Source organism: Dysidea avara, chromosome 5 (genome assembly GCF_963678975.1).
Source record: "Dysidea avara chromosome 5, odDysAvar1.4, whole genome shotgun sequence".
Classification (NCBI taxonomy): Eukaryota; Metazoa; Porifera; class Demospongiae; order Dictyoceratida; family Dysideidae; genus Dysidea; species Dysidea avara.
The window spans coordinates 20,373,666-20,390,579 of NC_089276.1; the positions used below are offsets into that span (position 1 = coordinate 20,373,666).

The 16,914-nt window shown below is 38.3% G+C and overlaps 2 long non-coding RNA genes across 3 annotated transcripts; both read left to right on the top strand.

The window, feature by feature from the left end:
* Positions 1-7,235: 7,235 nt before the first annotated feature.
* On the top strand, positions 7,236-7,990 carry LOC136256403 (uncharacterized). Of its 2 annotated transcripts, XR_010701508.1 has the most exons (4): positions 7,236-7,460; positions 7,607-7,650; positions 7,701-7,878; positions 7,928-7,990. It is a non-coding gene; the product is annotated as an uncharacterized lncRNA (long non-coding RNA). The 2 variants fall into 2 exon arrangements; XR_010701507.1 differs by lacking the exon at positions 7,236-7,460 and having other exon boundaries at positions 7,469-7,650.
* A 9-nt stretch (positions 7,991-7,999) lies between these two features.
* On the top strand, positions 8,000-8,382 carry LOC136256404 (uncharacterized). The gene is made up of 3 exons (XR_010701509.1): positions 8,000-8,077; positions 8,128-8,196; positions 8,248-8,382. It is a non-coding gene; the product is annotated as an uncharacterized lncRNA (long non-coding RNA).
* Positions 8,383-16,914: the final 8,532 nt, after the last annotated feature.

Here is a 16,914-nt window from a genome sequence, read left to right on the forward strand (position 1 = left end):
CTCTTGGATCTCTTCAGTTTCAAGAACCTCAGATTCCAGTTCCCCTTCTTCTTCTATAAGACCAATTATCTTAGCATCAATGTCAGTGAGGATCTCCTTCTTTCGATCAAGTTGCTTCTGCCAGTCCACTAATGAGGTGTAATCTGATTCTGTAAGCTCACTGGGGTCTCTTTCAATAATATCTTTAGTTGCAGTAATTATTCTGGTAAGGTGACTTCTATATCCGCGACGTGATAAACGATGACGCTTGAGTGCATCCATGCCGTGACGAACTTGTCTTCGAATTAATGCCAACCACTGAAAAACCTGTAACGCAGGAACAGCAACAACAGTTCACTGAGTATGGGGTACTCGCCTTTCTGGGTACCGTTCTCTTATTCTGCCACGGTACCACGACGTTTTAGTGACGGGTTAATAGCTACTTGGACTAGAGAGGCGAGCACAACTAGCTCGGTAGGGTTGGCTTCGTTCTTCAGACGGACTTCTGCTGGTCACAGCACCAAAAATGTGGGGGACTGTTGATTAGTATAGCTCGGTTCGTTCACTGTTCGCCACGATCGCCACGGATACATACGAAACACCAGCACAACAACGGAACAGAATTGTCAGTTTATCTAAGACTCTGACTGACCTTAGTGAGAAAATTGCTGATTTGACTATCAAACAACAAACACTACACAACTCGGTGCAATCTATATCCTCCAAATTTGTTGAGTCTGCTGTTAACATGGACACTGGTGCTCCAGCTCAATCCAGCACTCAAGGAGCTGGTCCATCTAGTAATGCTCTAGACATTATAGATGAGATGGCAGATAGAGATTGAAGGAAAAATAACATTGTCGCATACAATTTCCCGGAGTCCACTGACCGAAACGTTGATATTCAATCATTTAAGGCCCTAAGTGACACAGTTTTCAAATTGGATCTGGATGTAACCAAGGCTATTCGTTTGGGACCAAAGATCCCTAATAAACACAGACCATTACTATTGACTGTTGAAGATGTTGACGACAAGACTTTCATGCTTTCTCATTCTCACTTTCTGAAGCGACACGAACAGTACAACAAAGTATACCTTGTCCCTGATAGAACAAGACTTGAACGTGCTAAGCACAAAAGGGTTGTTGACGAGTTAAAACAAAGGAAGGCCAATGGAGAAACTAATTTGATAATTCGTAATGGCATTATTTCACAGAGACAACCCCGTGTAAATATAATTGCTGAAACCACCAACACTCAGCAGGCTACTAATTGTTCCTGATAGAAGTCTTGCTGGTTCTTCAGTAATGATAAGTAATACAATGTTAAGAACTTTGTATACAAACGCTGATCAGTTTTTAAATAAGCGTGATCTTCTTTCAGCTCAAATTACAGGTACCCACCCCCCTGACATAATTATTATTACCGAATTGCTTCCTAAACCACCAAATTCTACTGTTAGCTCAGCTCTACTGGCACTTCCTGGATATTCTCTTTACATTAATTTTGATCCAGACACATATACCCCTGCCACCTCTCACATACGCGGAGTTGGAATATTTGTCTCTGAGAAGCTGCAGGCTCATCAAGTATTTTTTCACTCACCTGATCTTGAAGATCAAGTATGGGTTAGAATTCAACTTTGCGGATCTGATTCACTGTTAGTTGGCTGTCTGTATCGTAGTCCTACGGGTGATTTCAGTACTAGTGTTTCATCTCTTTGTAATTTATTTACCAAACTCGATAACTATTCTCACTTATTAGTATGTGGCGACTTCAACTTTAAAGAAGTTACTTGGTCAGACCTTTCAGGTTCAACTACTAATTCTCATATAGTACCTTTTCTCGACTCAGTGGATGATTTATTCTTGTTTCAGCATGTTAACAAGCCCACAAGAATTAGACAGGGTGATTCTCCAAGCCTACTCGATCTAGTATTCACAAACGAAGAGAATATGGTTACAAACTTGTTGCATCTTCCACCCTTGGGTAATAGCGACCACATTTGTATACAGTTTGATCTTTTGTGCTATTTGGAGCCGAAGAAGACTGACAACTTGAAATATAATACAAGAGCGGCAAATATTGATCTAATGAAGCAAACTCTTGGTGATGTTGACTGGGTATCCTTATTGGACCCCCTTGATATGAGCGATGCTTGGTTGCAATTTAGGTCGATCTTTCAGGATGCTCTTGACAATTGCGTTCCTACTTACAAGCCCAAGGAGAAGAAAAGCCTATACAGTAACTCTGAAGTGTTTAGTTTGAAAAGGAAAAAGAATCATCTTTGGAAAAAGTACCTCTCGACTCGTTCTCTCATAGACCTTGCAAACTTTAAGTCAGTAAATAATCAGCTTAGAAGCTTGACTCTTAACCTTAGAAAAGACTACGAAAAGAATCTGGCTCAAGGTGTCAGATCTAGGCCTAAAGCATTCTGGCATTATGTTAACTCAAGGACAAAAGTACGCCCAGGTGTTACCGAGTTGGTCTCCTCGGATGGTTCTGCAATACATTCCGATACTGAAATGGCTACTCACTTTAACGAATACTTTTCTAGTGTATTTACCTGTGAGGACACCACAAGTATTCCAACAGTTGATTCAACTAGTTCCCCTCTTCTTGATGACTCCATTGAAATCACTCCTGCAATTGTTTTCAGCAAGCTAATAACTCTACAAAGTAATAAATCCTCTGGACCAGACGGATGGCCTATAACTATTATCAAATCAGTAAGTGAATTTATTTCTGTACCATTATCTATCCTGTTTAATAAATCGCTAAATAGTGCACTTTACCTTCAGATTGGAAGTGTGCCAATGTAACATCTATTCACAAAAAAGGTGCACGGAATCTGGCCTGCAATTATAGACCAGTCAGCCTCACTTCTATTTTCAGCAAGTTAATGGAATCCATTGTCAAAGATCATATACTGAACCACCTATCCACAAACAACTTACTGTCTCCCTATCAATTTGGCTTTATACCAGGAAGATCGTGTTCCACTCAATTGCTTCTGATGCTGGATTATTTAACTCATCATCTTGATGAGGGCTATTCTATTGACGTGATCTATTTAGATTTCCAAAAAGCCTTCGATTCTGTTCCACACCGACGTTTATTGCAAAAGTTAACATCGTTTGGTATTCATGGAAATGTGCTAAAATGGATTGAAAGCTTTTTATCTAACAGAGTGCAACAAGTTGTACTTATTGGCCATAAATCTTCCACCATTCCAGTTACTAGTGGTGTCCCCCAGGGTTCTGTGCTGGGTCCCCTACTATTCACGATGTTTGTAAATGAGATACCATCAATTGTATCAAGTCTGGTGCTATTGTTTGCTGATAATACAAAAATCTTTCGAGTCATTAGAAATAGAGAAGACTATACTGCGTTACAGAGTGACTTAGACTTACTTCAAAGATGGTCACAACAGTGGCTTTTGAATTTTAATATTTCCAAGTGCAAACACCTGCACTTCGGCCCAGTCCACCACTATGGTCCTTACTGTCTCAACGGAATATTTATTGACATCAATGCAACGCACAGCGACCTCGGTATTGTTTTTGACGATCAGCTCAAATTCGACCATCATACCACTCAAGCTACTACCAAAGCTAACTGAGTACTTGGTTTGATTAAGAAATCATTTGAATACCTTGACTCTACCATGCTAACTTGTTTGTTCAATACATTAGTTCGACCTATCTTGGAATACAATAATCCTATTTGGGGGCCTCATTACATCCTAGACAACAGAAAGGTAGAGAAGATACAACGAAGGGCTACTCATCTCATCCCACAACTTCAAGACAAATCTTACTCGGAGAGGTTGACACAACTAGATTTGCCATCTTTTCATTATAGACGATTGGGAGGTGATCTAATATTTCTTTTCAAAATTCTTAACAATTATTTCACCACCGATTTTACTGATATATATACGTACTCAAGATCTATCACCAGGGGGCATCAATTCAAATTGTTTAAGGAACTTTCAAGACTATTGTGTAGATCTAATTACTTTATCAATAGAATCACCAACAATTGGAATAGTTTACCTAATTATGTTGTAAATAGTTCTTCGATTAACACTTTTAAATCATTATTAGATAGTTATTTAATTGATTCAAGATTTATTTTTGTATGTACCACTCTGCGTGGGCAGTTCAAAGGCACCGCCAGTGCCATAATTTGTATATTGCACTGCTGCAGACCGCAGCGAGTGCATTATAACTTATAACGCACTGGTTGCGGTTTTGTAGACCACAACGAGTGCATTATAAGTTATAATGCACCGACCGCAGTACAATATACAGATATTGCACTGGCTGCGGTTTTGTGCAGCATAGCACAAGTGCCGGTGTTGACGACCACTACGACACCTCACCTAATAGGTGGAAAGACACTTCACAGATCACTCGAATTCTTTTATAGCCTGACATGTAAAGGTCGATTGTGGGCCATAACGTCACCAATACGTATAATGTTTACAAGCAGCCAATGGCGATCGAAAAAGCCAACGCGGGTGGCCACAACTCTAGTCTACTTATATATAAACGTACTTATACACCTTACTAGTCTGGTGCCATCTTAGCCCAGATTAAACTGTAGTCCACTTCGACAATGACTCAATAAAACAAATATATTCTAAATAATACTAACCTTTACGTTCGATTGTGGTAACCAGTTTTGTCATGCCACCAGATTCGAGTTTAGCCAGTGTGAATAGTAAGAATTAGACTAATATCGTTTAGTAGTTAGGTTTTGTTTACTTAAACCGTCTATTTAGCTGATTTTTTTCGCTCGAGAGAATCACTATGGCGATTAGTCTGGTGCTTAGTCTATATGGCACGCTGGCATGCTGAGCACTACATGATGAGAGTGGAACAGCGAATGCAGGTTAGTGATATAACCCATAGCGTACTAGCTTTCAATATCTCAGGTGGCTGCAGTACTGCAGGGGGAACGTCATCGCAACGTCAGGCTTGGTTACCCACAATCGATGTTAGAAACCTGGCCTTTATAAGTGTTACAGCTGTCTTGTGAGACTCTCCCCACCTATTAGGTGAATGGTACATAACAGTTATACAACCTGCACTCGTGCTCTACCTGTATAAACGCACTTGCCTTCGGGCCTGACGGCCCTCAGGCTCGTGCGTTTATATCAGGCAGAGCACTCGTGGCCGTTGTATAACTATATAATAAGTCATTTAATTGATTCAAGAGTTATTTTTGTATAATTACTGCATTGATCGGGTATGCAGGCTGTGCCTTTACCCGTATTTAATCATAAAAAAACAACAACACAATACTGTCACTACTATTGATTACATGTGCTACAAAATTCAAAGTACAAAGTGACGTCATATTCCTAACCTATTACACGTGATCATAAACTACGTATTGTTAATGTATAATGTTATAACTAATCATCGACATGTGTGTCACCCCCTTGCTTTACTAGTACAGTACAGCGGTTTAAAGTAGCTACTGTAGTCAGTGGCGGATGCAGGGGGGTTGCAATGGTTTTCAGCTGAAATCCCTTGTGAAAATAGTGCCCGAAATTTATCTACGGATCGTGTGGGTGATAAAAATTTACTTAGTTTTAATGTATAACCACATGACCAAAGATTTCATCACATCTATGCAAGGACCAATCAGTACAGTAATTCATTCTTCCCTAGATCAATAAGACTGTGGAATTCACTCCCACCTGACCTAATCCAACAACAATCATTACAAATTTTTAAGCACCAACTGAAATTATTATTACTTTCCCCTACCAATCAGTAATCCCATAATCAATCACATTGTAAAACATTTTGTATGCATGTTTCATATGTGCATTAATCCTCAAACTGAGGCTGCACATTTCTTGGAAAAAAAAATAACCATACAAATATTATAATCACCAAAGTATAGCCAAAATATTACAAAGGGTAGGAATTTTTACTGATTTCGTGGTTTTGGGGTTATCAGTGAAAATTTTAGCCTCGAAAGTTTGCTAGGCGCCAACTTCTCCAGCAACTGTCTGTGACTTTGTGGAGGTACAATGTGAAAATGATACTCCGCCAATATTCGCTTACTGCTGAGGACGAATTTCCTGACTTTGACATTGGTTAAGTTAAGTATACGTAGCTAGTAATAAGTATATAGTTAGGTAATAAGTACTACTATGGTCTAGTTTTCAGTATTTATATATTTATTTATTATTACTGAGCAGGCAGCACTCAGTGCTGATTAGCTCAGGAAAATTTAGCAATTACAAACATAGTTACAATGATTACAAGCATACAGAAGTTAGGACTTAAATTTGCTGGATTTCATTAGTAAATTGGTCAATCACTGTGAAAAAAGAGGAATATAAGATGGTATATCTAATGGCTTAAACTATACAAATAATCTCAGTATAGTCTTGCATTATACTAACTATCTTATACTTTAGTATAAACCCCATCTTATATTATGGGAAACAGATTATACTTTAGTTTACTACACATTCTTTGTATGGCTTTGTTTACGTAACTAAATGTGATAACTTTTTAGCTTCACCATCAGATCTCATTATTGTCTCATTTTTAGCTTCACCATCTCATGTGACTTAAGATTTTTTTACTGTACCAAACAAAGTCATGATGATTTTACAATAAGTAGCTACACTTCTGTTAATCACTGTCGCTAGCTAACTAGCTTCAGTTTGTTGTGATAATTTCATACGCACACATTTTCATACGGTAAAGCATATAATACCAGAAAAATTAATTATTCAATCTAAGAGTCATACAAATCTAGATTTTCTTGCACAGTTAGCACACCTGCAAAAGTTCATAGTAATGCCTGTTTAAAATTGAATGGGTCAGTGGTGTGCGCAGGGCCGCCCAGAGAAATTAAGGGGCCCAGGGCAAAGAGTTAAAGTGGGGCCCTTCACCCAAGTTGTAAGGTGAAGACCCAAAAAAAAAAAAAAAAAAAAAAGGGTCACAACCTACTGGAAATGACAATAACTACCCAGCACCAACCATATCTCCTTATCTATAAGCTTGCTACACTGCTCCTCTGAAGAATACTGTGACTGCTCTATTAAAGTATTTAGATCTGACTGCTCTATTAGAGTAAATCGATCTTTTAAACAGATATTCAGGGGGCCCTTCATGGGGCCTTCTGGGGCCCCTTTCAGGCTGGGGCCCGGGGCAAAATGCCCCAGTTGCCCCCCCTGTGGGCGGCCCTGGGTGTGCGCATGCGTATTAGATGCAATTAAGTCGCCATCTTTGTCGCTATTGTTGTATCAGAGGTTGTAAATGTGAGTGATATGACGGTGTATCTCGCGGAGAGAGTATGCGCGATCTGCGCCATCGTCCAATGAGCCACGATGATAGTTATGGACCACAACTGTACATCCCGTGGCTGGCTGTAGCCAGTGGTGAAGTGGCGCGGCCAAGTGGACAATTCCTTCGATGGAAGCAATCAAAAACAGCTCTAGATGAGTAAGTATTAGACTAAAATGATAGCTTGTACGATAGGTTTAGCCGTATTAAATTGTTTATTGTGTATTGCATGACAATGGCCTGCAAATGATTCAACTTTGGTGTTGCTGTGTACGTATTACATGTTTTATATCCTGTTATCTCAGCTTATGGCGGATGACGAGTGGACACAGTTCATCAGCCATCAACGGTAAGAGTATGCATGGTCTGCTGTTATGATTTTGTATATTATCTCTTCAGAGGTACAGTTTCTTGTCGAACCTCTTAGTTCTACAGGCTGTCAGTGTACAACATCTGCAGTGTTAGTTTCCTTCAATGGCAGCTGCTTCCTTTAAAGAATCTGGTAGCGACCATATGTGGGCAGTTTTGTTCTTTTTTCACGGAGTTGTTCAACGTCATCTTCTAATTACTTAGAGCTGTAAGTGCATTAAGCCTGATTGTGTTTTTATTCATTTTCTTTTCAATAGGGTAGGAATTACAGACTTGGTCTCAGTTCTAGGAGATTCTTCTTATTGCTAACATCTGTAAGTAAGTATACTCCTAGCCGCCATTCTACATGGTAATACTAGGTTTCCAGACAAGGTCTCGGTTTTATGAGATTCTTATTGTTACAAACTGTAAGTCCAATTGTCCAGAATACACATTACATTTACCATCTTTGTATTAGAGCTGTGGGACAGTTCTACCAGACAACTAACAGATTGTCACAGAGTTCTACATAGTGATGATAATACAGGTAATTTGTAATGGAACTTGTGAATTGTATTTACTGTCTTACCTGCTGCAGTTGGATAAAGACTGATAAATGACGAAATTGATTTGATACTGTCATGGCCAAGGAGACATTGATTTACTAGCTGTACCTATTGTGGTTTTAACATATTTACAGAATTAAATTCATTACAAATATAATTATAGAAATTATTTAATTAAAGTAGCCACAGATTATAGGAAAGTAAAAAAGTACAGTAGTATAGTAGCCAATATATGGTTGAAATAGGCTTAATATAGTCTGATAATACACCACACTATACTAGTGATTTAATCTCTAATATATGACTGTCTTAAATGTATTCAATAAGATTGTTATAGTAAAGTCCTAATCTATTAATATATGCTGTACTATTTCATCCCAATACTAGCATAATAAGACTGTTATAGACCTTATTATTCTGAGCTTTTTTCACAGTGAATGTTATCATGATCAATTAATCTGGGTGGTAAAGCGTTCCAATCACAAATTGATCTGAAATAAAAGCTATGCTGGAATATGTTGGTGGATGAAGTAGGAAGAATGTAACGTCTAGGATGATATTGTCTAGTGGCTCTTTCCATTTCTAAATAGTAGGATGGGATAGATAAGGGTATACTCATTGTAGATGATTTTAAATAGTGTTTGTAACCTACATATCTTACGACATACTTGGAGACTTGGCCAAGAAAGCTGTTGTAACATATTTGTGACTGAATTGTATCTACTAAAACCCAATGCATCTTGCAGCTCTATATATGCTGCACTTTCTCTAACTGTTGGATATCAGTTTGATAGTATGGGTCCCATACAACCGCAGCATATTCCATTACAGGACGAATCATGGTGAGGTAAGCTGATGCTTTTACTTCTGGCGAGCAACTACTAAGGTTTCGTTTGAGAAAGTTTAAAGTTTTGGTGGCTTTAGCAGCTGTGTTTTTTATGTGAGATGACCAAGATAGTTTATTATCTAATAAAATTCCAAGGTAGGAGTGTTGACTAGATGTTGTTAATTGCAATCATTCAGTTTATAATTGAATAGAATAGGTGATAAAGATCTGGTGAAGCGCAAATAGTACATCTTGTTACATTAAAACGTAGTTGCCACTTTGTTGCCCAGGCAAATAGATGGTCGAGATCATTTTGTAGTTGGATAGCATCTTCTTCAATAGTAATAGTTCTGTAAAGTATGCAATCATCAGCGAATAGTCGTAACTATGAACTTATGCTCTCTGTGATGTCAATAATGTATATTATGAGAAACATCAAGGGACCAAGGACAGTTCCTTGAGGTACTCCAGACTGAACGGACACTGATTCAGATGAGGCACCATCTAATACTACTTGTTGAGATCTTTGGGTAAGTCAGGTACTGATCCAGTGACAGATGTTATTAGTAATGCCATAATGTCTGAGTTTTACAAGAAGTCTCTGGTGTGGGACACTGTCAAATGCTTTACTAATAACATCTGTCACAATGTATGGATCCATTATCATATATATATATATATATACCATGATCAATATTTAGGCTAAATATATATATATATATAAGCCTTGAAAATTTAATATTTAGACCTCCATAATATAGTCTAGCTAATACATTTTGGGAGTGTTTGCAAATCCGCAAACCTTTTTTTCTAGCAACATTGCTCAATCTCGAAATAGCTGTTTACCCCTCAAAATATTTAAGCTATATGGTACATTAAAAAAAAATTATTTTTTCCCAGGCTAGATGTACTGCCCTTGCCTACCACCCCCAGTACCAAGGAGCACAACTGAAAGGGGGCTATATGGTACATAGTGCATTATATCAGGAGTTTTTTTACTGGTTAAGCTTCATACTTTTGCCTCTGAAATCACTGAAAATTCCGTTATGATGTTTAAGCGCCTCTAAAATAATTATCATTTTAGTGAGTCTCAATGCTGTTTTGTTTTGAAACTTTCTGAAAAGGCCTGGATTGCACTATGAAAAAAGAGGGATATAAGATGGTATATCCAGTGGCTTATTGAATACAAAAAAGCTTGATATAACCTGTAGTATACTAACAATCACATGTAAGGCTTTAGTTAATGTGTTAAACATACTGAAACCATATATGTGATGGTATAGTGTCAATGGCGGATCCAGGATGGGGCATTTGGGGCAAATGCCCCCCCCCCCCTAAATTTGTGGAGGAGCCACTGGCAGTCATACTTCTGATTAAAATAACTACTAAACTTTGTTGGGCCAAGAAACTCATGAAAATATGTACATTTTACTAGCAGTTGTTACAAATTTACCTGAAATCAAAGCGAACCAAAGTCAAATTACCTGTGAAATCGTCACCAAGCACCTTCGTACGTACTAAGCGCCTCTAAAAATAATTATCGTGTTGTATTTGTTAAAGACATTCAGAGCCTTTAAAACAACTTTTAAGACTTCACAACCATCTGAAAAGGCAAAAATGGCAAAAATCAACAGTGAAACACTACTAAGAGGTGATTATTTGTTGCCTCAAAAATGCAACATTGAATTAGAATCTGGCTCACTTACAACTTGGCTTCTTGTGCCCCTCCCCTTGCCAACTCCTGGATCCGCCCCTGAGTGTGGGCATTATATTTGATATAAGCTATTTTAGGTATTGTGGTAAATAACCATCTTATATCCCACCTTTTCCATAGTGTTGGTTAGATTCAACTGTGAAGGTTGTGGAGCTGTTGTTGTTATTCAATGGCGGATCCAGGACGGGGGCTTTGGGGCAAATTCCCCCCCCTCACCTTGTGGAGGAGCCAGCCGTGCTTCTAATTAAAATAGCTACCAAACTTTGTCACATGCCATTAGGGAGAGGAAGTTTCCATAACATGGAGTTAGGATATTACTGTGTACTACTGTACTCTAAATGATGCACATTTTCAGTAGTATTACACAATTAGGCGGTTAACTCATTGGAGTGATCTGAGTGATTGGAGTGATCGGAGTGATCCGAGTGATTGGAGTGATCCGAGTGATTGGAGTGATCTGAGTGATTGGAGTGATCTGAGTGATTGGAGTGATCTGAGTGACTGGAGTGATCTGAGTGATTGAAGTGATCGGGGTGATTGCAGTGATCTGAGTGATTGGAGTGATTGGAGTGATTGGGGGTGATTGCAGTGATCTGAGTGATCTGAGCGATTGGAGTGATCTGAGTGATGGGAGTGATCTGAGTGATTGGAGTGATCTGAGTGATTGGAGTGATCTAAGTGATTGGAGTGATCTGAGTGATTGGAGTGATCGGGGTGATTGCAGTGATCTGAGTGATTGGAGTGATCTGAGTGATTGGAGTGATCTGAGTGATTGGAGTGATCTGAGTGATTGGAGTGATCTGAGTGATGGGAGTGATCTGAGTGATTGCAGTGATCTGAGTGATTGGAGTGATTGGAGTGATTTGAGTGATTGAAGTGATCTGAGTGATTGCAGTGATCTGAGTGATTGGAGTGATCTGAGTGATTGGAGTGATTGGGGTGATCTGAGTGATTGGAGTGATCTAACTGATTTGAGTGATCTGAATGAGATCACTCAGATCATTCCAATCACTCGGATCACTCCAATCACTCGGATCACTCAGATCACTACAATCACTGTGATCACTCAGATCACTCCCATCACTCAGATCACTCCAATCACTCAGATCACTCCAATCACTCAGATCACTACAATCACTGTGATCACTCCAATCACTCAGATCACTCCAATCACTCAGATCACTTAGATCACTCCAATCACTCAGATCACTCCAATCACTCCGATCACTCAGATCACTCCAATCACTTGGATCACTCGGATCACTCCAGTCACTCAGATCACGCAGATCAATACAATCACTGTGATCACTCCAATCACTCAGATCACTCCAATCACTCAGATCACTACAATCACTGTGATCACTCCAATCACTTGGATCACTCCAATCACTGTGATCACTCCAATCACTCAGATCACTCCAATCACTACAATCACTGTGATCACTCCAATCACTCAGATCACTCCAATCACTCAGATCACTCCAATCGCTCAGATCACTCCAATCACTCAGATCACTCCGATCACTCCAATCACTCAGATCACTGAAATCACTCCAATCACTCCAATGAGTTAACCGCCTAATTGTGTAATGCTACTGAAAATGTGCATCATTTAGAGTACAGTAGTACACAGTAATATCTTAACTCCTGTTATGGAAACTTCCTCTCCCTAATGGTATATATGTACTTTGTCAGGCCAAGATCAGTTTATCAACTCATGAAAATATGCACATTTTACTACAAATTCACCTGAAACCAAAGCGAACGAAAGTCAAACTAACTGTAACATTGTCACCCAGCACCTTCGTCCGTACTAAGTGTCTCTAAAATAATTATCATGTTGCTGTTGTTTATATATATATATATATATTTATGATTGTAAAACTCACAAATTTGAGTATAAAAACAATGTCTTTAGATTATTGTTTAAGACATTCAGAATCTTTTAAACAGCTTTTAAGACTTTACAACCATCTGAAAAGGCCAAAATGACAAAAATTAACAGTGACACCCTACTAAGAGGTGATTATTTGCTGCTTCAAAAATGCAGCCGGCACTGAAATAGAGAATCTGGTTCTGCCCAACCACCTACAACTTACTCTGTTTGTGCCCCTCCCCTTTCCAGCTCCTGGATCCGCCCCTGTTATTATCAACTTTACCAGTTAGGCACTGGAGGGTATATACAGAGTGATTTTTACTGGTTCATTGCCAGCTAGCTTTTGCCCGAGGGGTCCGCAACTAGCGCAAATATCCTGTACGAGATTTCAAATCTTTTTTTTTATGGTCATAACACACGTACATACTGAAAACTACACCATACTACTACTTATTACCTAACTATATACTTATTACTACCTACGTACTTAACTTAACCAATGTCAAAGTCAGGAAATTCGTCCTCAGCAGTAAAAGATTTCAAATCAAAGATTAAAAGATTCAAATCACTAATTTGAAAGATTAAAAGATTCAAATCACTAATTTGAAAGATTAAAAGATTCAAATCACTAATTTGAAAGATTAAAAGATTCAAATCACTAATTCAAAGATTTCAAATCTTTGAATTTTTGTAAGATTTCAGATTTCAAAAGCAGTTGGAAATGACTAAATATTTTGGAAAATCGAAGGGAAAGCCATCAAATGTTGTTTCTATTTAACAATTATTTTTACATTACATACGATAGAACTGAGTAATGAGCCTTTTCCGCAATTAAGTCACAACACAAAAATGGTGAAAAATGTGGGGAGCCCTTAGCCATTGGTAGGGTCCGCAATGAAAAAAATCGATAATCACGAAATTGTCCCCTACTATTTCAACCTGCAGGGCATATCAAAGTATTTTCTGCGTATCAACAAAACTTATTTATCTTTCTCCATACGACGGGAATAGCGATTGTTTTATGCTGGAAATCATGAAAAATTACGCGCTCTCCGGATGAAGCATGGGTTCCTTCCCATACTTGGTATATATAGTCCAGGTCTATACCTGATTATAACCCACAGCAGAAATAGATCGATTTGCTACTGTGGATTTGGTACGGAGCTACTCTTTGCCGAAAATCGGCCGAAAATCACGTATTTTTTGATTCGGAGCAACCCAGCAATCAACAAAAGGAAAGCCCACAAACCTTCACTATACAGCAATATAGTTTGGTTATCACTTCATGCACAGCGCAAGTTTCATATGGATCTGAGCTTTCCTTCCATCAAGCTAAGCGGCATGAAATTTCTTCCTAGCACGTATGAGACTAAAATGTGAGGCGTGGCTGCAATAACTCCAAGTTTAGTTTCTCCAGCAAGTGATTTAGGTATTATGTTGTGACCACCTAATGGTATTAGTTTCCAACCAGAAATGGATCACGTGATTATGGATTGATTTTTCGTTTGCATTATAGCTATACATGGTTATAGCTATGTAGTGGTATAATCCAGGTAAAAATTGACTAGTATAGTTTTATCAACATTTGACAGAGACACCACTGATGAAGCATAGAGTTAGGCATAGTAAAACTCGGGTCCTACCAAAAATGGCAGGGTTGTTTGTATGCAAGATCAAGATACTCTAATAGAGCAGTCATGCAAGCACTCTCCAGTCTCTTTACTATTCTGTAGTAAGCAAGCGGAATCTATAAACAGGCAGAATTGAATATCAGGGTAAAAGTGCAATTGGAAAGAAACCTCAATAGTATCAGATTACTGGTTGGGGGCACACCATAAATGAATCCACATTATGAGTGCATGGCTATATATACCCAGAAGCAATATTTATAGACAAGATTAGGTAGTAAGAATAATTATACTGCTAGAGTTTCATTTCACTACAATAATAGCTGCAGAGGCATTTCAAAAAGAAAATTAATATTGGTATGAATTGGCCACCTTGAACTACTAAATACCACAACACACACTTGATTAATCAGCTATATCTTCATACTAACTGTAGCTGTAAGTTTTGTACATTCAATAATTGTGACTGGATTTTGGAAAAACGATCCAAATCGCACATTAGAAGTTTCGAGATAAACGGTTTTAAAGAATTTAAGCCAGCATAACTCTCCAAGGATAGCAAGCACGCGTATGAAATTTACACAAAAGATGTATCAATCTGTTACCTTTCAGGCCACTTCCAGGACTTGTAGCTGCTTGTACAGTTTCCTGCCAAATAAGATAGAAAATCTGAGCAGTTGGACGAGCGAAGTAGTATCACGAGTACTCACAAAGAGGTGGGGGGTGGCGGGGAGGCCAAGAGATATTCAATTCAATTCAATTATTCAATTATTAGCTTTATAGTGCAATGTTAAAGGTGTACATGGTTGTACAACAATAAAAGTGAGTTTGTATACAATTGCACTAAAGGTAATCTGGTAAGTACCAGATCCCATAACTTAAATTAAGTACTTATCATTACTTATATAATTAAAATTAGCTGCTAAATGTATCAAAGTTAGGTGGCTTGGGATGTTTGGAGCAGATGCTACAAGGACATGTAAAATGGAAACTATGCTGGTTGTCTGGATCGAAGTTTCTTATAAAATGCTGCCATAGGATTTTAGTTAGTTGAAATTTAATGGTAACAAAGGGTTGAGTTAGGTCAATTACTGGTAAGCTGTTGAAGGTTCAAGGAAGTCTGTTGAAGTAGAAGTTTCTTTGTTGATTAGATGACGTAAAAACATGTTCAAGTTTGTTACTGGAAGAAGACCTAGTAGAATGATGACAGAATTTGATGAAGGTCTGGATGTTGAAATGATCAGATGGATTTTGAATTGATTTTATAAAAACAGAATGTCACACTGGTCATAAATATACATTAATGGTAGTAGGTTGAGCTTGATAAGGCGAGTTTTATAATCAGAAACATAATCGTTGAGGATGTATTTGGTAGCTCGGCGCTGTATTCTTTCAAGAGCAGAGATATCTTGGATAAGGTAGGGATGCCACAATGGGGAACAATACAGGAGCTGAGACCTTACTAGTGCTATGTACAGAGTTCTTTTAGTTGTAGTGTTAATAGAATGGCTGAATGTACGTCTAAGCTATCCTAGGGTTCGATAAGCTTTGGATGAAATGTGGTGATAGTGGTTTCTCCAGGACAGGTCAGTAGATAGAATGATACCAAGGTCACGATGGGTGTTACTAGATATTATCGAGGAATCGTCAATGTTGTAAGAAGTTGGGAACTTTGTATTAAAGGAGAGGTGAATAAATTTCTTAGTGTTAAAAGATAGGTTTGAGTCTTGAGACCAGTCAAATAAGGAGTTGAGGTCATCCTGGAGTTTGATGGAATCAAGTAGTTCAAAAATGAGTTTGTAGCATTTAGTGTCATCTGCAAAAGATAAAGCATTGGAGTGATGAATGGATAGATACAAATCGTTGATGAAAAATAAGAACAAAACTGGGCCAAGGATGCTCCCCTGGGGCACACCTGATAAAACTGGAAGTAGAGTTGAGTAGGAACCATTGAGTCGTACACATTGGTATCTATTATAGAGATATGATTTGAACCACCACCACAGGTTGCCAGTAATACCAATTTGCCACAATTTTAAGAGTAGTTCATTGTGAGGAACTCGGTCGAAAGCTTTGGAAAAATCTAAATAGATTACGTCTGTTTGGGTTTTGTGCTCATAAATATCTTTGAGGAAGATAAGACGTTGTTGCAAAGTTGAGCGCCCTTTCATGAATCCAAATTGTGAGGTAGAGATACGACTAGAAATAGATTTTGTAACTTTTTCATGAATAATATGTTCGAGTACCTTGGACACGATGCAGAGTAGGGATATAGGTCTATAATTAGTAACACAATTTTTGTTGCCAGCTTTGAAAATAGGGGTGATGCAATGTATATGCCATTCGGAAGGAAGACAACAATGGTAAATGGCATATGAAAATAAATAGTGTAAAGATTTGGTTAAAACAATGGCACAGTTTTTTTAGGACAGCAGGACTAATTCCATCAATACCAGTCGCCTTTGAAGAGTCAAGAGATAGTAAAGCAGTGTGGACTTCGTCTTCAGTGATATTGATGGAGTCAATGGTAGAATTTGTAGAAGGCATGTCCTCAAATAGAGGTAAGGAGTAGGTACTCTGAGAGAACACCGAGTAAAAGTACCTGTTGAACAAAGTAGCTTTATCAATGTCATGGGTGGCAGAACTATCATCAAA